This window comes from Delphinapterus leucas, chromosome 9 (assembly GCF_059928025.1).
Source record: "Delphinapterus leucas isolate spDelLeu-1000000601 "Yukka" chromosome 9, BTC_Dleu_Yukka2, whole genome shotgun sequence".
Taxonomy (NCBI): Eukaryota; Metazoa; Chordata; class Mammalia; order Artiodactyla; family Monodontidae; genus Delphinapterus; species Delphinapterus leucas.
The window spans coordinates 24,069,964-24,093,166 of record NC_143137.1 but is presented as its reverse complement, the minus strand read 5'-3'; the positions used below and the strand labels follow the sequence as shown (position 1 = coordinate 24,093,166).

Here is a 23,203-nt window from a genome sequence, read left to right as displayed (position 1 = left end):
TCAGTAGTTGTGGCGCACGGGCTTAGTCGCTCCGTGGCACGTGGGATCTTCCTGGACCAGGGCTCAAACCCGTGTCCCCTGCATTGGAAGGTGGATTCTTAACCACTGCGCCACCAGGGAAGTCCCTAAGTCTTTAGCTTTTTGATTGAATTTCTTCATCCATGGTTCAAAACTAGGATCTATCTGGTCTTACTAGCTGTTTGACCTTATTCAACATCCATTTTCCCCTGCTGTTAAAATTAGCTTCACCTCCCTGCCAAAAGCAAGTCCTTCCTCTTAATTGTTCAAAGCCCTCATGTCTCTTTTAAATTATCCTATTTCAGTTTTTCTTTGAAAGCACAGCTTTTGTGTAGCAGGTATGGTTGCTGTAGTATTCTGCAGAGGCTTGCACCTGGATATGTTGTTGTTGTTAAAAACTATTGGCTGTTTTTGAGTGTCCTCAAGAATTGTGTTCCAGAAACTGATTTAGGATTGAATTGCAGACCTTTGATATTAGTGCTCAGAACTATCTAGGAGTCTCCTAATTATTCTTTTAGGATAGTGGAAAGCGCTTTGGTGTGAGAAGAGATCTAGATTCTCTTGATCTTCCACTTGCTTTGCAGTCTCAGGTGAAACCTAACCTCATCGAGCTTGGTTCCATTATCTGTAAATGGAAGGGTTTGGAGTAGATCGGGAGGAGCATGGAAATGTCCTTAGGGATCGGACTGCTAACTTAGTTTGCTAGCGCTGCCATAATATACCACAGACTAGATGGCTTAAACAATACATTTATTTTCTCACTGTTCTGGAGGCTGGAAGTTCCAGATCCAAGGTTGGTGTTGGTGGTGGTTTCTTCGAGGCCTCTCTCCCTAGCTTGCAGGTGGCTGCCGTCTTGATTCCTCTTCATATGGTCATCCCTCTGTATGTGTGTGCTTCTCACCTCTTACGCTGACATCAGTCAGATCAGATGAGTGCCCACCCTAGGTACTGTCATTAACTTAGGCCCTTTTAAGAGGTAATTATCTTCAAATAGAGTCACATTCTGAGGTTCAACATAAGAATCTGGGGGGACATCTTAGCTCATACCAGTAATGTAGATGTATCAGGCAGCTTAGTCTGGCAGAGAGAAGACTTTGCCTTAGACTTTGTCTGCTGCTCAGACGGAACTCCACATCAGGCTGACCCATGATGCTGACTCTCATCCGCAGAAAGGTTGACACTCTTAAGCAACTTCTAAATTGAACTTACGGTGGTTTCACGTTTATAAAATCCTCTTTATTTTCAAGGAATAATGGTGAAAGAAATTGGATATGCAGTGGCGTAATATCCTTTGCTCTTGGGACCAAGCAGTCAAACTGGCTCAAGATGTGGTGGCTTCATAAAATGTGCATAATCTGTATCAGAGTCGTCAACCTCTTAAAGCTCTATTTAAGGAAAGGGCTTAAAGGAAGAGTCGAGCTTTGTATCTGAAGATGTTCACTGTAGCACAATCCCTCAGAAAAAGTAGAAATAGTCTAGCCAGAAATAGAGGCTAGCTTAAGTAAATTCTTGAATATCAATGGTCCATTAAAATTTTTTTAAAGTGTTTTTTTTTTTATGTGGACCATATTTAAAGTCTTTATTGCATTTGTTACAATATTGCTTCTGTTCCGTGTTTTGATTTCTTGACTGTGAGGCATGTGGGATCCTAGCTCCCCGACCAGGGGTTGAACACACACCCCCTGGATTGGAAGGTGAAGTCCCAACCACTGGACTAAAAAGTTTTATAAATTGAATTATTACTTTCAGTAAAATCTTAAGTGTACAGTTTGAATTTTCATATTTGTATATAACTATGCATTCTAATTCTGTATCTATCAAAATTATAAAGATTATATTTCTACTGGGAAGATTAGGATACAATGTTAAGTGATCAAAAAGGCAAAGATTGTTCTATTTGTTCTATTATAATTGTACAAGAACCTGAGCATAGGGTGAGACCAAAAGGGATCTGTTTTTAGAGCAGCGTTAAATAATTGTTTGGACAAAGAGTAAGGTGAACTTTTTCGTTTTGATTTCCCTGAAGGATTTCTTTTTACTAGATTTGTCTATGTAGAAAGACTCTTCTATTTAAAAGATTTTTGATGAGGGAGCTTCACATTAAGGCTCTCCTGCATTGGGCCATTTTTATGCTGTCAGTAACTAGTTTAATCTTTGAGTTCCCCTAAAAAAGTGGTTCTCAACCTTTTTGGTTTGAAGGCTCCTATGTATTAATATATTGAGGGCCCAAAAAGCTGTTGTTTATTTTATATCTGTTGATACATTCAGTACATAACTAGCAATGAAAACTGACATTTAAAAATACTTAATTCATTAAAAAGCCCATTATATGTTAACATAAGTTTTATGAGAAATAACTGTTTTCCATAAAATGAGGAGAGACACATTACATTTTTATGCAAATCTGTTTACTGTGTGACTTAATAGAAGACAGCTGGAATCCTATCTGCTTCTGCATTTTCTTTGTTTTGATATGTTGTTTTGGTTGACATTTTAAAGCAATTCTAGCCTCACACACAAGTAGTTGGAGACGGAGGAAAAGAGAGGAGCCCCAGGGGTCTTTGGTCTACATTTTGAGAACCGCTGCTCTAAAACAACAGTATTTCCAGAGTAACACTGGAAATCACATTGATTGTACTACCTGAACCTTGCAGAAAATCTTTTGGCTTGAAGTGTGTGTGGCTATAGATTGTGGGTGGTACTGTTGATAAAGTAAAAGTATCATCTGTAAATCAGTATCTTCTGACAGTCCACTTAACTTTGTTCACTTACTGTTGAAACTTAGTTGAAAGTAATAGCCCGAAAGAGCAAATGCCTTCTCCAGTTATACTTGGGGAAGATAAGAAATCCCTGGAATCTTTAGCCTACCCCTATTGTCAGAGAAGAGAAATAATGACTCTAGAATCGTGTTACCTTGTTGAGTCCCTTGTTTAATATCTAATGTGAGCTTTTTTTCCTAAACACGTGGGACCCTGCTACCATTAAGTTTTATAAATATAGCACTGGCTTCCAAACATATTCAGGTGACAAACCTTCTGGAACTCATAGTACATAGGAATATTTAATACCATCATTTTGATTTGGGATAATTCTCCAAGTAGAGAACACACTTTATGTAAGTTATGTAAAATCAAGCATATGTGTGCACCAAAGTATGCATTCTGTTCATAGTAATTAATAGTAATAGCAATATTAAGTTAATATTGGTTCGTTGATCTATTGCTGTTTGACATTTGATAATAAACACACTTTTTTATTAAAGAAAAATTTATGGACAAAAATCTCAAACTGAGACTATTATAGTTACTAAGTTAATTTTTGGTAACATTTTTAGTGGTGATGACACTTTTTCTACATTGTTTGAGAAGTACCAGTATCCTAGAAAAGCAGATTGAGACCTACTAAAATACGTTGTCAAGGCCTATTAAGTCTAATTTCAGATAATGATAAAATTATTTATGGGATAAGACTTAATTCCAATCTGAACACTATGGCTTTTGCAACAGTAACGAAGGTAGCAGCTAACTTTTTACCTATTGATATAAAGTGTTTCATTTCTTTTGCTAGAGCTCTCTCCCACCCTTTTGCCAATTTCCACGTAATGTGTACTTTCACATTGCTTTTGGTTAACTCCACTGAGTAGGTGCAATGTGTGTGCCCTTGTGTGAAATACTTTAATAGGGCGATTTGGCTTTTCATGGTCCTTAACTCTGGAAGGAACTTCACATCCTCACTGGGTTTCTGATGTTGCTGTATTGCAGATGCTGCCAAGGGCTTCCTCTGCCCTGGGCCACCATCTTCAGTTTGCTTGGTGTAGAGTCAAATAACAAAACCAAAGCAAAGCAGAACCTTAACATGCATGGAGTCAGGCTGTGGTTTTTATGAGAATGTCTATTTTTTTTTTAAAGATTTTTTTTTTGATGGGGACCATTTTTAAAATCTTTATTGAATTTGTTACAATATTTCTTCTGTTTCATGTTTTGGTATTTTGGCCTTGAGGCATGTGGGATCTTAACTCCCTGACCAGGGATCGAACCTGCACCCCCTGCATTGGAAGGTGAAGTCCTAACCACTGGACTGCCAGGGAAATCCCCAGAATGTCTTTTTTTTTTTTTTTTTTTTGCGGTACGCGGGCTTCTCACTGTTGTGGCCTCTCCCGCCGCGGAGCAACAGGCTCCGGATCCGCAGGCTCAGCGGCCATGGCCCACGGGCCCAGCCACCTTGTGGCACGCGGGATCCTCCCGGACCGGGGCACGAACCCGCGTCCCCTGCATCGGCAGGCGGACTCTCAACCACTGCGCCACCAGGGAAGCCCCCTAGAATGTCTTTTAATGTTTATATATTTGAGAGAATTCTCGGAAAATCCTCTCCTTATTTCCTTGTTGCATTTCTGTGTCAAAGTGAAGAATTTGGGATCAGAAAAAATAATCTGTTGGTACCAAATGATGTTTCCAGGACTGGTTTGTAGGATCAGATGTGACTTTTTCAAATTGGAACCTTTTCTTTTGGGCCCCTGGGAAATGTCTTAGCTAAATTGCAACAGTGACTGGTGAAGTTGATGGAAGTAAATTGCTCCCATCGCTGAGGGTTCAGAAAGCAGGCAGTCGAAGTTAAAGTTCCAGGGGAAATCGGGCAGAACTATTGCAGATGGTTTCCCCCTTGAATAGAGAAAGGGGGCTGATGTCACTGTTGATGAATGAGAGGAGACTGAAGCCTGATTTTTTTTTTTTTTTGCAATGAATTGGTAATTTTTGGTAGGCTAAAGAGAAATTTATGAAAAGACCATCAGAATAAGTTAGGTGATTTCTTTTCAATATTGGCTACAAATGATACCTAAGAACACACCATGAACATATTAGACTGTCTAGTACTTTATAGATAGGTAGCACCAAGAAACTTGTGTATGCCCTCAGTGACCTCAGAGGTGGGAGGGATTCCTTAGGTTATTGTTAATTTCTACGTGATAGTCAACTACTGAGAACTTCTGTTTTACCTTTAGAAAAATGAACTTGGCTGGTTTTGACTGGTTATGGTGTTATTTGGGAATAGAGGTCATGAACAAAGTATATGTGGTTGGTATTCTGAGGGCCTGGCTCATGTCTTTCCCAGACACCTGCTGTGTATTTGAGAAAGTCCTTCAAGTTCCCTGCGAAGTGGGAATAATAATAACATCACAAAATTGTGTGACACTATCAAGTGTTTTGTAATAAAACTCAGTGCTGTAAACTGTCCATTGTGCTGAATCCCTGGTAAGTGTAGAGAACACTAAATTAAGGTCCAGCCTTAAACCCTTAAACCCTGTGAGTCTGAGGCCTTCCTGAGCTGTGGCTCATTGAGGTGATGGGAGGGTACACTGTGAATGTCTGTGTTCTCTGTGGAGAGAATTTCTTGTGTTTTAGTTCTTTATTTCTTGGAAAATACTTCATAGACATTTTAGAAGCCCAGATCTTTCACTTATCTAGGAGGATAAAGGACTTGATGACTTCTTCAGTTGATGCAAATTCTGTAACCATCACTTGTAAGAGCTGAATTTAATGTAATTTAGGTTTGCAGTTTACCCAGGCCATAAGATCATTTTTTGACTTGTTTTTCTTTTCTTGCCTAAATATTTGGATGTTTATTCAGTGTTCACATTTTAATATTACTTGGGTGAATTTGGCATCATATATTAGACAACTAAAATTCATGTTTAAACAACTACAATTCCAGAGGTGGAAATTGCCATAGAATTGCTATGATGATATCAACTCTTTGCCTTCAAGAGTTAAGGTTTTGGATTACTGATGAGTTGATTCTGGTTTGTGTGAACTCTCCTACAGATCACTGCTTAATAGTCCCTTTCTTACTGCCTCCCAGAACTATTCTTGCCAAGAATTTGGTACAAGTAAATATTTTCCTGTTTTCCTCACTACTCTGTCCATGTCTAATTTAGGCTGAGCTCCTCCAGGCTCTAGTGCCTATGTTCTGTGGTTTGTAAAGTGCTGAGTACTTTTATAGCCTCTATAAATAGCAAAATATAGCTCCTGGCAATAACACTGTGGCACCCTACACGTTTAGAGCGTGTGTGTGTAAGAGAGAAAGGGAGAGAGACACATTTATCTTGGGTAGAACATGTCTAGCATGCAAACCTATTCATCTCCTCATACACATCAGTACTGCTTCTGATTTTTGTTCGTTTATTAGTAAATGACATCCCTTTATCTTTGGGACATTTTATTGTGAAACTAGGTGTGATTCCCTTCCTTTCTCTTCTTTATCCTTTCCCTCTTTTTAACATAACAGAGATGATTGGAGAAAGACAGGTTGCCAGCTCAGTGAGATTTCCAACCAGATGCTTGTGTGCTAGGGGCCTAGCTTCCTATCCTGGTCTTCCTATTTTATTTTTCAGTGGATCGCTACAGATGTCATCACATATTTGGGAGATGTGAAGCTAGGAGCTAGAAGCTATTTCTATTGGCCCTGTCAATATAGTTTGATAAAATGCAAATGTCTTTAAAATGGTTGACTTCCAGTTAAAAGGCTCCAGCAGGGAGTTTGTTTTGATAATGAAAGTGATTAAGAAGGCTCTATTTTTTTCCATTGGTATGAATATTCAGCTAAAAGAGCATGGTTCTCTCTCTGTAATTGGACTCTGCTAATGAGGTTCTAATAACTCTTAGGTTCTAATAATGATTCTAACAAATCTGTTAGCTATCTTCCATGAATAATGCTGGAGACCAAGAAGACACAAATTCTGGATGATGATGACATCATATAGGGTTCTTAATGCCAACCATTTCCTCTTCTCTCTAATTCTAAGGAATCGACAGGAGTTTATGGTTTTTCAGTGTTATGTTTGGAATTGCCTTCAAAACTTGGAATTTATAGGCCTGCAAGTGTTGGTTTTTGGTGTGAGAAGGGAAAGGACAGTAAACACAACCACAATTGTTTGTAGACTAGGCTTTATCTAAAGCCTCCTTTCTAGAGCGTTCAGCCTCTTCAGACCCGTTCTTCCTTGCAGAGCCTCAAGGAACAACATGGAAGAGGATTTGTTGGTAAAACTGGATTGAATAAGTGAATATGCTATAGCGTAATCTGGGACAGGTACTGAGCTAGAATAGTTGTCCGAGGTGGGCTGCCTTGTTTCTCTCTCAGCACCTCATTAACAGCCTGACACCCTCCAGCTTTCCTGAGTTGGGTCAGTGTTCGCATTCTCTGATTTTATTAAGTCCTTTCACTGTCTATTTTTCTACCTTGTTCATTCCCTCAGGACCTAAGTGTGTGTTTTGTATCAGTTTCCCTACATAACAAACTTGAGGCAGAGCATAACCCCTCTAGTACGAGAGGATTACAAAGACATTAGAGGGGCAAATAAATGCCCTGGGTATGCTCAGTGACTTAGAATGGTCCCCCAATTTTCTTTGTTACCTAGGTTCTTTTTTTTTTTTTTTTTAAAGGCACCAAGATTTCAACTGGGGTCATCTTGATCTGCAATCCATAATCCCATTTTATATGGTGGCTTTGTTAGTGGCCATATGAGTGGAATCATTGGGGATTATTACAGAACAAAGGTTTTTTAATGATCTTGATATTTGAGGAATAACTTTAAACAAAAGGATAAAACTAAAAGATTTGCAGGTGGTGTCATGTCTTTGTGTGAACATTCGTTTTGTTGGCGGAATAGTTTTTCTCTGGTTTCAAACTTGTATAGATGGTGTTCATATTCTCTAAGCTAGTATAATAAAATATAGGGGAGTTTAAAAAAATTTCAGTTTGTCAAGAGGCAAATTGTTGTCTCTTGCTGGGAACTAGAGTCTAAGGTCATAGTATGAGAGAAAAATAGTGTATAGTGAAAATTATCCTTAAAAATCTCTCTATTGTCTCTTATTGTCTCTTTATTGAAGAAAAATCTCTTCATTTTGCACAAACAGAAAGTAGTGCTTCAGGATGGTCAGGACCAGGTTAAAATCAAGTCCTTTCTCTGAGTGGAATTGGGAGGGAACAGGGATAGAAAGCTAGCAATATTTAAAGTTATATCTATACCTCCACCCCACCCAACCCCTGTCTTTCTTTCTGAGAGACTTAACGGTTGTATTCCAGTATGTTAAATATGTATTGGAGGCAAATTCTTTGTCTTCATTGCACATCTGGAGTTGATAAGGAACTGCCCCTGGAGAAGTAAATCCCAGAAGGAGACTGAAACGGGGATAGACAAGGTCTTGGTACTGCTGGTGAAAACGTGTCAGCTGCAGACCCACAACTAACAGTGGTCAAGAGGGAGGGCTTGGGTTGGTTTCCAGAGGACCAGGAGCATTAGAGCGTTTTTTCAGAAGTGGCAGTGTTGAACTCTGCTTTTTCAGGATGGTGGACTGTCCGCACTGGTCAGGCAGGCCTGCTCTCATTTGTCCAAGGCGGGCTGTAAGCATGTTTGCCCAGCTCTGTTGGATCCTTTGTGCCATTACAGGGTGACTTTCTACCCTAGGGTATCGAGTGATGGCTGACTTCTGAAGGCTGTTTTGATTTCTCTCTAGCAACATACCCAGTTAATTCTGGTTACTTATTTTGGGGGGCAGTTCCTGCCTGGTATTTATTTTGTTAGGTATATTCTAACCAGCTTATATTCCTTGTCCAGGTCTATTCATTCCATGCATCTTGTTACGGAGAGGGTTCTTTGAAATGTCTTTCCTTTTTTACTCAATGTTGGCAGACTTTTTTTTTTAATCTTTCTTTGTATATATGTGTATATATATTTTAATATGAATTCCATATGAATGTATCTTGCATCTTCTCTATTCCTCTTCCACTGCAGAGGCAGCTGTATTAACTGGAACAGTGCCCTTTTGTAGCTCACTACTGGTGTGTGCATTGCTTAATCCTCCCTTGCTTTTTAAACTCTCAGCCTGTAATGAATTAAATAGTTTTTGACTCTCCCTGATAAGGATATTTATGCGTCAGACTGGCAGAATTCCACAAAAGCACATTAGTGTCTCCTTTGAGTTGAAGCATTTATGTAGAGGCATCCTTCTGAATGGAGGGAGATGGAAATGCTTTTGGGCCTCTTGCTGCCGCTGGCCCTCCTCGCCTCCCAGCTTTGTGCCACTCACCATCGTCAGAGTGCAGGACGCCAGGCAGTGGATATGAGGTCTCAAGCCCACAGAATTATTTCACTTACGCTTCATTCATTCATTGCCCAGATATTTCTTTATCAGCACTATAGAACTTAAATATTTTTTGATGTCATATTAGTTACTGAGGGGGAGGGATGTTCAAAGATGTTGATGGGGTGGGTTGAGTCAAGGTGATACAAATGAAGACAATGCAAGGTAGAGCAAAAATGTTAGAGGCACAGAAGCAAAGAACTAGTGAAATTCAGAGCAAGAAACATGCTTCAGGGTTGGGAAATACATGGCTTGATAGTGTTATAACTGGTACTAATGATAAAGAGCACACACGATTTTGTACCCTTCTCCCTGTGCCAGGCACTGGGTAAGCATTTTCCTGCGTTATCTAATTCATTCCTCACAAAGCCAAGGTCCTATGAGGTGAGGGTTTTATTACCTTTATTTTGCATGTGAGGAAACTGCACTTGGAAGGAGAGGTCAGGTTGCTTGTGCAAGGTCAAACAGCTGGCAAGTGGAACCCTTGGGAATAGGCTCCAGGCCTGGCTCAAGGGCTGTACGTTAACCACTACATCTTGCTGTTCAAATTCTTTTGATTTTTTAATTCAGTGCTTTATCTAGGTCACCAGTTCTTTCCATTAAAAAAAAAAAAGTGTGGTGAAATGAATCTGTTGAGTAATTTGTGTTGTGCTGAATGCTTATTGCTATTTCATGCTCTACACTTAATTGCTTCTATATGCTTATTGCTTAATTACATAAAATGCAGTAGTCCCTTTATCATCTTTCTGCAAAACTGCCCCTTATTTATTATGACTTAAGCAGATTAAAAAAGAAGTGTGTGCTAATTTAATTTTGGTGGCCAGAGTTCTTTTTGGTAATGTTTTCTTTATGAATGCACTGATATCTCATTGGTTAAAGGATGTGTCTGGTCAGAATGCAGCTATTCAGCATGGAAGCATCAAACAGCTGTCACTGTGCAGCATATTTTCCAGGCACCAGGTTGACATCTGGACTCAGTATTTTGGTGCAAGAGAAATGGTTCTTGCTAATAATGTTGTCACAGGATTGTGCATTAAACAGAGCTGGAGGCTGTGTCTCTGCGAGTTGCCTTTTGATCATTATTCACCCTGAGTTAATGCAAAGAAAATGATCAGCTTTGGGGCCACAAGGGCAATACTTGGCCTCCACATGCTATTGGTTTCCCAAAGGACCAAATATAAGTTTATTTTCCCTAGATTGGTGTAAGTGATTTGGATGAGTGATGTTTGGCAAAGCTGTAAGCTAGTTGAGCGCCTTCTATGTTCTTTTCTATATGGTTGGCACAATATAGTCTTAACTATTTGAGGTCCACTTGCTGGTTGAGTGATTATAATTGATATGAATGATACACAGTGAACATTCGAGGTAGGAATAGCTATGAGGTAGTATTTGCCAATACTTGCCCTTATTGGAAACGTACCACATCTCCTTAATTCTTAAAAGATGTATCTCTCCCATCCACAAATTTTAACATCTGTTTTCAGGACAAAACTTCTAGTCATAACTGACGGCTTTATTTTTAATGGAGTATAAAATGTTGTGTCTTAAAATAAGTGGCATCTTAGATTGAATTAATGATGCATAGTAGAGCTATCATATTTATTTGGTTCTAATCCCCACTGTCCTCTCTATTTCTATTGACTTGGTAAATTACTTAGTATATTTAGAACACCTGAGTTCTTCTGGTTCTGGCCTGACCATTTGCTTCAAAAGATGTGTTATTCAGTGTTCATCATTGGTGGTTTGCTACCCACTGGATAATTTATGTAACACTTCAGAGTTTATGTGACATTTGAGAATTGTAGGTGATGGGAAAGATGGTGTCTTAATTTAAATGCACTGGAAGCATAGTCTCACAAATATAATCAATGCAGGAGGGACGTGAGAGGAGGGGAGTAGAGCGGAGCATATATTTCAGTGAAAACTCATTTAGATTTAATGCTGTTTACCTTCACCAAGAGAAAGTAAGAGAGGTAGCTGTGTCCTTGAATCTTAGAGACTTAGACCTTGAGGGGACTTTTCTCACTTGTCAGAATTGGACTTAAGTATCTCAGATGCATGATACTTTTCCATGTGTACAAAGGTTTGGTATTTCCTCACCCATTCTGTAAGAATATTTTCCTGTGCTTGCAAAATCTTTACTGTAGGTAGTGGCCTTTGACCTCAGTTCTAGAGAGGCCTCTCTGTGTATGTCTTTAAAACATGGTGTAATGTTTTTAGGTATTTTCCATTATTGATGGTAATTCTTACGATAGGAAAAAATGGACTGTATCAGATCTGGTGTCTGCTTATACCAGATCTAGATCCACTCCTAAAACATTAACCATATTTTGCTTATCATTAGAAATCATCAAAAAATTATCCCCCCAGTTCCTATTCTGTGCTGCCACAATGCTGGCAAATGTTAAAAGAGGTACGTATGGGGGCGGTTTTGATACTGCTGTTCACATGCTGCCTAAAAATAAGCAGATTATGAAACATGTAGTTTTCCTCTTTTTAATTACCAAGTAATATACTAAACAGACATCTCTAGGCACTGTCTGGCAAGCAAAGCATATGAACCAGAGACATACGCTTTGAAAGCAGAATGAACCCTCTGTCATCTCTCCATCTCTGAGAGGTCATTTGAATATCAGGTGACTTGTATCTTAGTCTTCAGTTTCTTCCTTAGTGATATGATGGGTTTAATCAGTTTCAGTTAATACATTTTACTGTTTAACAGTGAAACTTTTTTCATTTATAAATTAGAGGATAGGAATCAAATTTTTATTATGTTCTGAATTATGCTAAGCTTATATGGTTGGTACACATTAGACACCTAGCAGAAAAGAATGTTTGAACTGCGGTTAAATCATTTACTCTTAGCTCTATAAGAATGTATGTGTACACTGTAACAATAGTGTTGTGCATAAGTGTAAATTAAGTGTACCAGTACATACACATTATATTAAAGATCATAAAACGCCTCTATGATGATGATGGCTTGAAAGGACAAGACCCCTTACAAGCAAATTAACATCTGACTTAAATGAAACTTTTTTAAAAAAGTTTCCTTTCTGGTTGTTCAAAAAAAAAAAGGTCTCAGCCCCCCAAATTGAAGCAGTGTGTTTGTTAATGAAAATATTATTAATCAGAGGGAGTTATGGGTCAGGGATGTTTGTTGAAAATATAATTTTCAAATTTGAAAAAGAAAAGGAAACCAATTTTTGCATTTTGTTAGCCACTTTGACGTGTTTTGATTCAATGTGAAATGGGCACAGCTGTTTATTTAGAAGTGAAAACATTACTTGATACATTAACTGAAATCTTACTCTCCTTTGTTACTGTCTCCTTGAAGAGAATTTTACTATGTTAGGTATTTGTCCCCCTATTGTGGGTTGAGTTGTGAACCCCCCCCCAAAAGATATGTTAAAGTTGTAACACTAAGAACCTATGACTATGACATTAGATCTGTGAAGACCTTACTTCCAGATAATCAGTTAGGAGGAGGTCATAACTGATGAGGCTGGGCCCTAAATCCAATGCCTGGTGTCCTCATGAGAGGATCAGGTGCACACAGATGCAAGAAGGCCCTGGGACAGAGACAGAGACTGGAGTGATGCAGCTGTAAGCTGAGCATTGCCAGGGATTGCTGGCCACCACCAGAAGCTGGAAAGAGGCTGCCCTAGAGCCTTCAGAGAGAGCATGGCCCTGCCAACACTCTTGAGTTTTGTACTTTGGGCTCTTAACTGGGAGAGAGTAAGTTCGTGTTGTTCCAAGCCATCAGTGTCTGGTAATTTTTTATGGTAGCCCTAGCAAATACATAGCTGCGGCTCCCCCTCTTTTTCTTTCAACATTTTATGTCTTATGATGAAAAATGGCTTTCCCTTGTTTTGAACAAAAACCATACAATCGGCTTTTAAGTGAACATCATGTATGTCAAGGCATGTTAACTTGGATTTTTGAAAGGTTGCTTTGAATGCTGAGACTGGGCTAATTTCCACACATTGTCGTCCCACCTGTATACAGGGTTTCCCTTCATGCTTCACCGCTGGGAACACCCCGGGTACCCTAGTGAAATTGCTCTAGTTTCCCTGGTTTACGACTCTTCTGAAGGAGCTATCTGTCTCTTTTCCAATAATCTTGTTATTCTATAAGTGTGTAGAATGTAATGTAAAACAGAGATTGGCATCTTATGAGTTGTGTGGTCTGTTTCTTTTGTGTGACCTTTTCATATGATCATGGGCAAACTGTCTCCTAGCTCTTGTTTCTAGAAAATAAGAATGGCCGTTTAGATAAACTCAGTGGGTGTAAATTTTTACAAAAGTAAAAACTCCAAAGACCTTAACAAATTTCATTTATGTAGATCTCTCTAATCATATGATAGTGGCCAATGTATACGTGTTAGTTTATATTCTGATATTTATAACTTCATGAAACCACGTTTCATGAAATAGACATATTTTAAAAAATTTATTTTTGGCTGCGTTGGGTCTTCATTGCTGCGCGTGGGCTTTCTCTAGTTGAGGTGAGCGGGGCTACCCTTCCTTGTGGTGCACGGGCTTCTCATTGTGGTGGCCTCTCTTGTTGAGGAGCACGGGCTCTAGGGCACATGGGCTTCAGTAGTTGTAGCATGTGGGCTCAGTAGTTGTGGCTCGCGGGCTCTAGAGCGCAGGCTCAGTAGTGTGGCGCACGGGCTTAGTTGCTCTGCAGCATGTGGGATCTTCCTGGACCAGGGCTTGAACCCGTGTCCCCTGCGTTGGCAGGCGGGTTCTTAACCACTGCACCACCAGGGAAATCCCAACGTTTTGTCTATTTTTACAAACAGCTTTATTGGGACATAATGGATATGCAGGAAAAACTGCACATTTTTAAAGTGTGCAATTTGGAAAGCTTTGAGAAATGTATATATATATATCCATGAAACCATCACTACAGTCAAGATAGTGAACATACTCATTACCACCCAGAGTTTCCTTGTGCCCCATTCTGTCCCTTCCCATGTACCCCCAAGCCATTGATCTACTTTCTCTCATTATAGATTAGTTTCATTTTCTAGAGCTTATATAAATGAAATCATTACAGTATCTACTCTTGTTAATCTGGCTTTCTTCACTCAGTCTAATTACCTGAGATTCATCTGTGTTGTGGTCTGTATCAATAGTTCATCCTTTCTGTTGCTGAGTAGTATTCCACTGTATGGATATACCGTGGTTTAGCCATCCATTTACCTCTGGTGGTCATTTGGGCTGTTTCCAGTTGCCTCCAATTTTTGGCTCTTTGTATATAAAGCTTTGATGAACATTTGTGTACAAGTCTTTGTGTGGATATATATTTTCTTGTCTCCTGGATAAATACCCCGGAGTAAAATGGTTGGGTCATTATGGTGATGGTGGGCACTGTTGCTTCTAATGCTTTCTCATGGTTCTTCCCCTGGCCTCGGGTGGAAGCACACTCCTGGGCTGATCAGTACTGTGCTCAAGAGAGGCCCTGTGCGGATCTCAGAAGTCATCTCTCTGTGCTGCTCTCTCCACCCTGGTCCTTTGTGCCAAGAGCTCTAGCAGGCTTGGTCTCCCCCAAACCCTTGTCCATTCCCACTAGAAACTCTAGGCAGTAAGCAGTTGTAGGGCTCATTTGTGTCCTGTCTCTTAGGGATCACTGATCTCTGTTGCCTGTCACCTATCTTACTGAAAACCATGTTTCAAAATGTTTGGTTTTTTTTTGATTTTATGCAGGACAGTGGATTTGGTCCTTGTTTCATCTTTGTTGGAAATGGAAGTTGCACATTTTTCTTGAATTATGGCACTTTTAATTTTAAACACACATATATTCCATTAAGCAAATATACTATTTTCTAGTTATGTCCATGTTCTAGATTTCTTTTTTTCTTAATAGCATTAAACATGTACTTTTTTTTTCCTATTTAGGATTATTTATTTTAGAACTATATCCACAAAGTGAGTTAATAGGTTAAAGGTATATAAGCGAATTTTCAGACTGTACCACATAAATACTTAAACTTTCCTACATATAATCGAGTTTTTGTTTTGTCAGTATTTTTGTTTTCCTAGATTAACTGGACTTTAGAGTTGTTTTCATCTGCATAAAAGATTACTAGTAAGAATGTGTTTTTCATGTAATTTACATTTGATTTCCCTTCATGTAAACCATTCATCTTCTTCGATTACTTTAAAAGTAGAATTAGTTTATTGGCTCTATAAGTGTATCTTCTTGCATGACTTTCAGATGTTTTTTTTTTTTACTATTTGTTTATTTTTCTATATTTAGATATTTTTCAATACATTTTATTTTGTAAAACTACTTTTTAATTCTAGAACATTGATCATTTTATTTCATAAATTGTCTCCTCGGGTGGGCTTAAATCGTAAATCTTTCTCCATCCTATGCCCCATTTATTTAATGCTTAATTATGAGATACAACGGGAAGTTTATTGGCACCAGTGCCTTGGTGAACTAACCAAAGTGCTTTTTAGAAACCAACTCTTCTGACAGAGGAGTGATTGGTGTGCCAACTCATTCCAGCCCAACTCAAACCATACTTTTTTTTTTTTTTTTGATGTTAAATAACTTTAATGGTCAATGTGGGAGTCACAAGGGAGGTGCATTCCCTCCCAGGGCTCTTCAGTGCCATCCTCAAAGCTGGTTAGTGCAGGGAGGTAGGGCAGTGTTGGTTCCAGTTTTCTCCCAGGAAGGGTTTAGGGGGTCCCAGCCAGCCCTGGGGAAGAGTCCCTCAGCACCATGGCAACCACAGCTTAAAAGGGGCTTCTGCTCCCCCTCCGCAGCCTATCCCCAGTCCAGCAGAGGAAGGGGAGGCCAAGCTGGCCAACCTGCTACAAACAGCACCGAATCCAGAGCCCAGATGCACACAGACCACCTCTTCTTCTGGCCAGATCCTGTTGCCAGCACACCATCTTACACTGGTGACTGGAGCCAAGTGTGGGGTGGGCCTTTGCTGCAGAGGCCTCTGGACTGTGGGGACCACTTCAGGGGGAGAGGGGCAACTGAGCGAGAAGCCCCAGGGGAGTGGTCTCGGGGACAGCATCCAGGGAGACCGTTCGGGGTCTCCTCCGGGGCAGGGAATGGGTCTGGGTTGGGGTTGGGGCCACTGAAGCAGGCGAGCAGGGGCCAGGCAGGGCAGTCTGGGGGTGTCTCCAGCCTCGTGCCCTCCAGCTGGGCCAGGCTGTCTGTCACCGCTGTGATGTCATCCAGCGGCTCAATAGCTGTGGCACCAGGAAGGGATTGAGGGGAGGAGGCTAGTCAGAGCTTAGGCCCCAGACCTATTCAGCCCTGAGCATCACCTGTCACCATCTCATGGTACCAGGAACTCTGATTGGCCAGTACTTGGAGTGGTTTCCGAGGAGCGGGGGTTTCAATTTTCATTATTTCATCACGGCACTGCTTCCACTGGCTCACGTCAAAGAAAAGCTGCCACAGAGCTTCCGTCCAGCTCTGCAGGGCTCCCCGACTCTCTGCCTGAAGGGTGTGTGTCACCTCATCCTCCCCATACTGGTTACTGATGCTCAGGGTGAAGGGCCGGCCCACTGCCTGGTCCAGCTCACCTGCCCCAACTTGAGTCTCCTTGTTGATCACAACAGTAAACAGCGGCTCCTCCCCAGTGTCTGTGTCTTCAGGTTGACGGTGACAGCAGCTGTTTGTGCCTCTCAAGACTCCATGTGCTCGCACCCAGTCCTGCAGCTCCCCAGCTTGCTGCGCTCTGCGGGTGCCACTTGCAGTAGGCTGAGTCATGTAGAAGGGCTGAGCCACCAGGTGGCAACACACGCTGCCTTCAAGGGGCAGCCGGGCGGGGTTCTCCTCATGACTGGTGAGGGTGAGGTCATGTGTGTGGAGCCCATCTTGCACTGCTGCCAGGGTGAGAGTGGTATGAGCCAACAGGTGGTAACGACCACCACTAGCTGGGGTGGGGAGCAAGGTGGGACTGCTTCCCGAGCCCCTAATTGTCTCCAGCGACGCCCGCACACGCCTCCCCGAGGAGCAGCCCAGGGAGCTGCTGAGCTCGGTGGCAAGCCTCTTGGGGGCTCCAGCCAGGGCCCCCTCCTCTTCCACGCAGGCCCCATATAGCTCCAGCCGCAGTTCAGAGTCTGGCCCGGCCTCGGCAAAGAGCACCTTGTTGTGAAAGGGGATGGCTGTGAGGGTCCTGTCCACCAGGATCATCTCCGTGTCCTGAGTGCATTCCCCGATCTGCAGCAGCAAGAACACAGCCCGACGGTGCAGGTCGCCTTCGTTCTTGAAATCTTCTGTGTCCTTCCACATGAGTGGAATCCGGAGGTCAGAAATGCAGACCTGGCTGCGGCAGGGGGAGCGCTCAGCAGGTGGCCCGCTATCAGGAGGCCGCTGGCCTGTCTACCTCAGCACCTGCGTGTCCTCGCGCCGCTGCAGCTCCCCCGTGTAGCCGGGGGTGCGGCTATTGCACACCAGCACGCTCTGGCTGGGAGCAGGCCACCGGCAGCTGGCGGGCCCCTTCCCTCATCTGGGTCTCATGGTGTAGCGTTCTTTGCGACTGTGTCCTCCGGTGGGTCGCAGAAGAGGCTGAGCCAGCAGCGGCTGCGTTTGAACTCCATCTCCAGGGCAGAGCCGCTGGCCGCGGTGACCCGGCTCCGGTGGTTTCTGGAGAACATGCTGGCGGTCCTGTGCTTCTGCCTGCCCTCAGCACTCCCCGCGCTGCCTGGCTCTGCCTTGTCTCCTAGGCTCTGTCCCTCGACTCAAACCATACTTTTAAAACTGTTGAAACCCTGGTTTTTCATTCCGCAAGCTGCTGCTTTGAAACAGTCATACAGATGTTCTGGAAGCCTCCCGAACTTCAAGAACTTCTTGGTGAGAAAACACTCGTGTTGTTTTTTAGTGCAGAAGGTTAATCATACCTGAAGTGAAAATTGGCTTTAACATGGACATTGGTGGGCCCTCCATGAGGCGTGAAAGTTCTGGCTGGAATGGCCCTGAGCGTTGTTTCCATTGTTAGAAGGTGTGTGCACGTTTCCTCAAGTTGCTAGCTGCTGCTACTTGGAACTCTCGAGTGGCTTAGGTTTGAATAGCAGTAACAAATATTTGTTGATGGCTCCCACTGTGCTAAATGCTGCTTCTAAGTCCTTGACAGTTGCTGTAGATCTAATCCTCGTAACAGTATGTGACTGAAGGGATTTATGCTCCCCGGTTATAGATGAGGAAACTGAGGCACAGATGGTTTGATTAAATTTTCCCAGGATAATGCTGCTAAGGAGTGGCACCTACTAAAGTTTGAAGAGTAAAAATAAATTTATTCTCATGTTATACCCCAGTTTGAGTCTCGACTGCAGTGTAGAATTACAAAAATTAAGGATCAACAGCTAGAAACCTGTACATTGTTCAAGGTGAAAAACAGTTAAAAAAAAATCACAGCAGGACAGTAGGCAGGAAGAACTCTACTTAGTGTACTGACCTTCGAGTATGAACAAGATGCCACTGATACCCTGTGTAAGCCTTGAGTGATGCAATACAAGTGTTCCCATACTGGTTCACTTTTCCTTTGAAACTAGAATACAAATATTTTTTTGTAGGAAACTGAACGTTGTTAGGATTATAATCTGTATCTTTTTTATTTTTTAAAGGACTCAACTCTTGTTTTTTTATTTTTGGCTGCGTTGGGTCTTCGTTGCCGTGCGTGGGCTTTCTCTAGTTGTGGCGAGCGGGGGCTACTCTTCATTGTGGTGCGCGGGCTTCTCATTGCAGTGGCTTCTCTTGTTGTGGAGCACGGGCTCTAGGTGCGTGGGCTTCAGTAGTTGAAGCACGTGGGCTCAGTAGTTGTGGCTCTCGGGCTTAGTTGCTCTGCAGCATGTGGGATCTTCCTGGCCCAGGGATTGAACCCATGTCCCCTGTATTGGCAGGCGGATTCTCAACCACTGCGCCACTAGGGAAGTCCCATTCTGTATCATCTTAATAGAAATTTACTGGCCTATATAACGAACAGGTATTTCTAACTCTGCTTTCTAATCAACCCATGAATTTATATTGACCATTTTATCTTTTGGTCAAACTGTCGTAAAATCGTCATCTCATTGGCCCCTGTTCTGTTGTTTTAGGGCAAAAGTTAATGGAATCTGAAAAGTTCATTTATTTGGGTTGATCTTCAAAAGCAAGGGGTAACTTTTGAAATTGCCCAAATAAATGAATCTGCCAGTTTTCCTCATGATTTTTATGTGCCAACTTTGATAATCTGTGGAAACAAACAATTTACATTTCTTGTTTAATGTAAGATTCAGTGGTGGTGGTGGTGGTTTTTAAAAAGACGGGAAATATATGGGGCAGTGATGTTTAAACAGAAGATGTGGAGTGTGTTTGAAGTTTTGTGTCCTGGAGGTCAGACTATGCAGTATGTGGTTTCCTGGGCAAAATAAGAATCTTCTTATAAAATGTTCCTATGACCCAGGACATATTATCCTCCTAGTCTTCATTTTCTTGGGCATAATGTAGCAAAGGCCTATAATTATAAGGGTTAAGTAAAATGTGTGAAAGTAGTATTACTTGTATATATGGGTGTAGTGAGGAAATTAAGGGGAGAGAATGTGTCACTGTGCCATTTAGACATCTAAGTGCGGTGGGTAGTCTGAAACAGTAGGTATTTCTTAAAATCAAGTGTTCAAGACGTTTATGGCCAGACCACAGGAAGGAGGATGCTGGGGTGGCAGTCACTTCCACACTGGTGCTTATTCGAACACGGCTCTGTTTTACTGTAGCTCAGAACAGCAATGTCTGCTCACGGGCAGATGAGTTTTAAGAATGTGCCTGCCCTTTATCCTTTGGGATTTGTGGCTTCAGGCAAAGCACATTCTTATTCTTTTGTCAACCTTGAATTTGGATACATTTCTTCTGTAGTCTTCCGCACGCTCACCTCCTGATTTTTAGCCGGTAGGCCCCTTCTTATCCTTGTTCACAAATAGTGAATTTTGTAACTCTTAAGATGTTATATCCAGTGACCCAGCTTGTTAAGACGAAAGTCCCAGTCATTGCAGCTTTCTTTTAGAATCAAGGCCGTCACTACACCTCCTCGCAATCCTCTCAACACCTGCCAATAGCAAGTGGAAACACTTCCCTATAAAGAGGAAGTACGGCCTTCATGTGGCAGAAGGGGGATTGAACTTAGGGAAAAACCATATTGTTAGAATGATACTTTAACATTATATGCAAAATACCATCGTGTAGTTAGTAGAAATAAATGCTGAAGAGCTCTAAGGAAGAGCTGGTGAAGTTTGATTGACCTAGGGGAGGGTTTGGCAGAGGAAACCGCTTTGGAATTGATATTCTTTTAGCCTGTAACACAGACTTGGGTGTCTGTACTCCACCTGCTGACTAGGACACTTGGAAGAGCAAGTTTGGGTGTCCATGCTTGGGGACAGTGACAGGAATGGGCAGTAAGAAAAGTACAGCTGCCATACTGGATGATGATATTGGGTATTAACGTTTTTTGACTTCAAAAAGGCATAACCACGGTATACTCCAGAGTAGAATGTATTTCAAGGTGGTGAAAGGGAAAGCCCAATGTATTTGTCAGCTTACAGAAGGAAATTGGTTGACTTTTGAAATTTTTCTGCCATATGATAGACATTTTTGACTATTGCAGAACACATGATGAGCCTTCCCATGTTTCACGAGAGAAGAAAGACACTGTTTTTGTTGTCCACTGTCTGTACCCCAAAGACCTTGCTGAACAAAGATATTGATACCTTCCTTTGCTTGTAGCCTTTCTTGCTCAGCCTCGTAGCTCTTTCAGCCTTTCTCAGTAGTTTGCCCTTGAGGTTATACTCTGCCCCTTACCTTCTGTGTAGGGTTTCTTGACCCAAACTGGTCATGTTTGTCCACCCTCTTGACAGTCCCTTTTACGTGTGTCTTCAGATCGTTTGCCTTGTTCTGGTTATCTTGTTAAAGTAATCTCTGAATTGAGTGCTATAGCAAGAGGACAGTTTGCAGTCAGAGTGACCTGGGTTTCAAGTCTTTTTCAAGTCTGTGACTTGGTAATGACTAACCTTGGGTGAGTTATTCAGGACCTTTGAGCTCTGGTTTCCTCATCTGTAAAATGATGATACTGTTGAAATCTTAGTCTTTGTGAATATTAAATGGGACTCATATCGTGCCTTATGTATTATATATTCAAATATTATGTAGTTAGTAATTGTTCTTGTCAGTCAAGCTTATTTAGTAGCTCCAGCTCACTTTGGATCCCCAAATAAGGTGCCTGACTTCATTTTGCACATCCATCTAGCTGAGAGCTGCCTGCTTCCCTTAGGTCAGGTGGGTTTTTTTTCCTGTTGAAAGACTTAGATTTATAATCTTGGCTTTCACTTTGAATGGCCTATTCTCAAGTGTCATTTTAAGTTGATTTGTTATGCTAATGCCTTACAAATAATGTGCTTCCTAATTGGCCCATATGTAATAAGGCAGGGTACCCACCTGCATACTTGCATATTAAATATTCTATGCAAAAAACCCTTAGCTCAGCTTCACACCGTGGGGGGGATTGTTGCAGCACATGAAGACTGTTCTCTGACTTGAATTATAGTGACGCATTACGGTAGCATACATCATGAAGGCTAGGGCTACATGGTGATTGGAGTCATTTAAAATTGGTTTGGACAGTGTGCTGTTGACCAGAGCACCTTGTGAGTAGTTCTGGTCCTAATTACATCTTTCCTCTACCACTGTAATGGTCTCCTACCTGGCCTCCTTCTCTCCAGTTGTCCCCCTTCTAATCCAGTTCTATATATGGCTGCTATGTTAATCTTCCTGAAACATACCTCTGATTCTGTCAATCTCCTTATCCTCAACTTTTTAAAAAGCTCCCCATTTCCTGGCGAAAAGGGCCAAACTTCTAAAGTCCCATGATGTGGCCTAAATTTCCAGAGTTCCTTTCTGTAATACTTTTACGGTGGTTATTAATGGTGGGAAGTTGGAAATGTGTACAGACATTGCCTTGGTGTGCATCACTGGGGGACACTTTTACTGGGTAGGGGGCCAAAAGTGCTAGAGGGGATAGTCCCACCCACGGAAGATTTTGCCAGAACAGCAGTGAGTTGGACATTAAGGAGTAAAACTAGAACCAATTATAGGGAAACATTTTAGCTTAATATGAAAAAAGAACTTTCTAAGAAAGGTGTTCAGTGAGAGAGAGAGAGTGGGCTGTCCCAGGAAGTTAGTTTCATTTCATTGAAGGCCTTGACACATGAGCTGAATAACCAGATGGTAGGAATATTGTGGAGGGGATTTGACAGTGCATAGGAGGCTAGGGGTACACTTTTAAGTTCCCTTCCAACCCACAGGCCTTGTGATTCTATGGCTTATAATTCGTGAAAATGATTAGACCGATTAGGTCCCCATAGAAACAATGCTTCTGCACTTACATTTCTATACATTCCTCATAAGTGAGGTAGGTGGTTCTTAATGAAGCTTGCTTATACCATGTGGCAATGATTCTGCCTTCTTCCCCCTTCATTATACTGATGAATATAATTGAACTATACATCAAGAAAAATGGAAGCTGGTTTATTACTGCCTATGATATTTAATTTCCTTTTTAATTCTAACTCATTCCAGTTATACCAAGTTGCTGGGGCAGAAGGAATAGCAGCATTTGTGGTTCCGTAGGAATTAAGAAAGGAAGAAAACTTTTGTTCTTCTGAAGTTTTCATTTGGAATAGAAATCGGAGTCGGAACCTTGTTTCATGATTTGACTTATAAGTACTTCTGTTTATCCCAGGAATGACTTTTGGCTAGCCATAGAGCAAATTAGCCAGATGCTTATACATTAGATAGCGCTTTCCTTTCTCTTACTAATAATTAAAGTAAAAGAAATCATAATGAGGGCTTCCCTGGTGGCGCAGTGGTTGAGGGTCCGCCTGCCGATGCGGGGGATGCGGGTTCGTGCCCCGGTCCGGGAGGATCCCGTGTGCCGCGGAGCGGCTGGGCCCGTGGGCCACAGCCGCTGGGCCTGCGCGTCCGGAGCCTGTGCTCCGCAACGGTGAGAGGCCCGTGTATCACAAAAAAAAAAAAAAAAAAAAAAGGAA

The 23,203-nt window shown here is 41.7% G+C and overlaps 1 protein-coding gene, 1 long non-coding RNA gene and 1 pseudogene across 3 annotated transcripts in view; 2 read left to right on the top strand and 1 right to left on the bottom strand.

Annotated features, from left to right (window-relative positions):
• Nucleotides 1–23,203, top strand: part of SND1 (staphylococcal nuclease and tudor domain containing 1) — a 418,829-nt gene that overhangs the window by 110,064 nt on the left and 285,562 nt on the right. The window lies entirely within an intron of this gene.
• LOC149748362 (uncharacterized) overlaps nucleotides 1–23,203 on the top strand; it is a 61,228-nt gene extending 38,025 nt beyond the window's left edge. The window contains exon 2 of the long non-coding RNA XR_016394288.1: nucleotides 1–23,203. This exon is cut by the window's left edge and continues 17,764 nt beyond it. This is a non-coding gene — a long non-coding RNA (uncharacterized LOC149748362).
• Nucleotides 16,068–18,400, bottom strand: LOC111178818 (rhotekin-like; annotated as a pseudogene).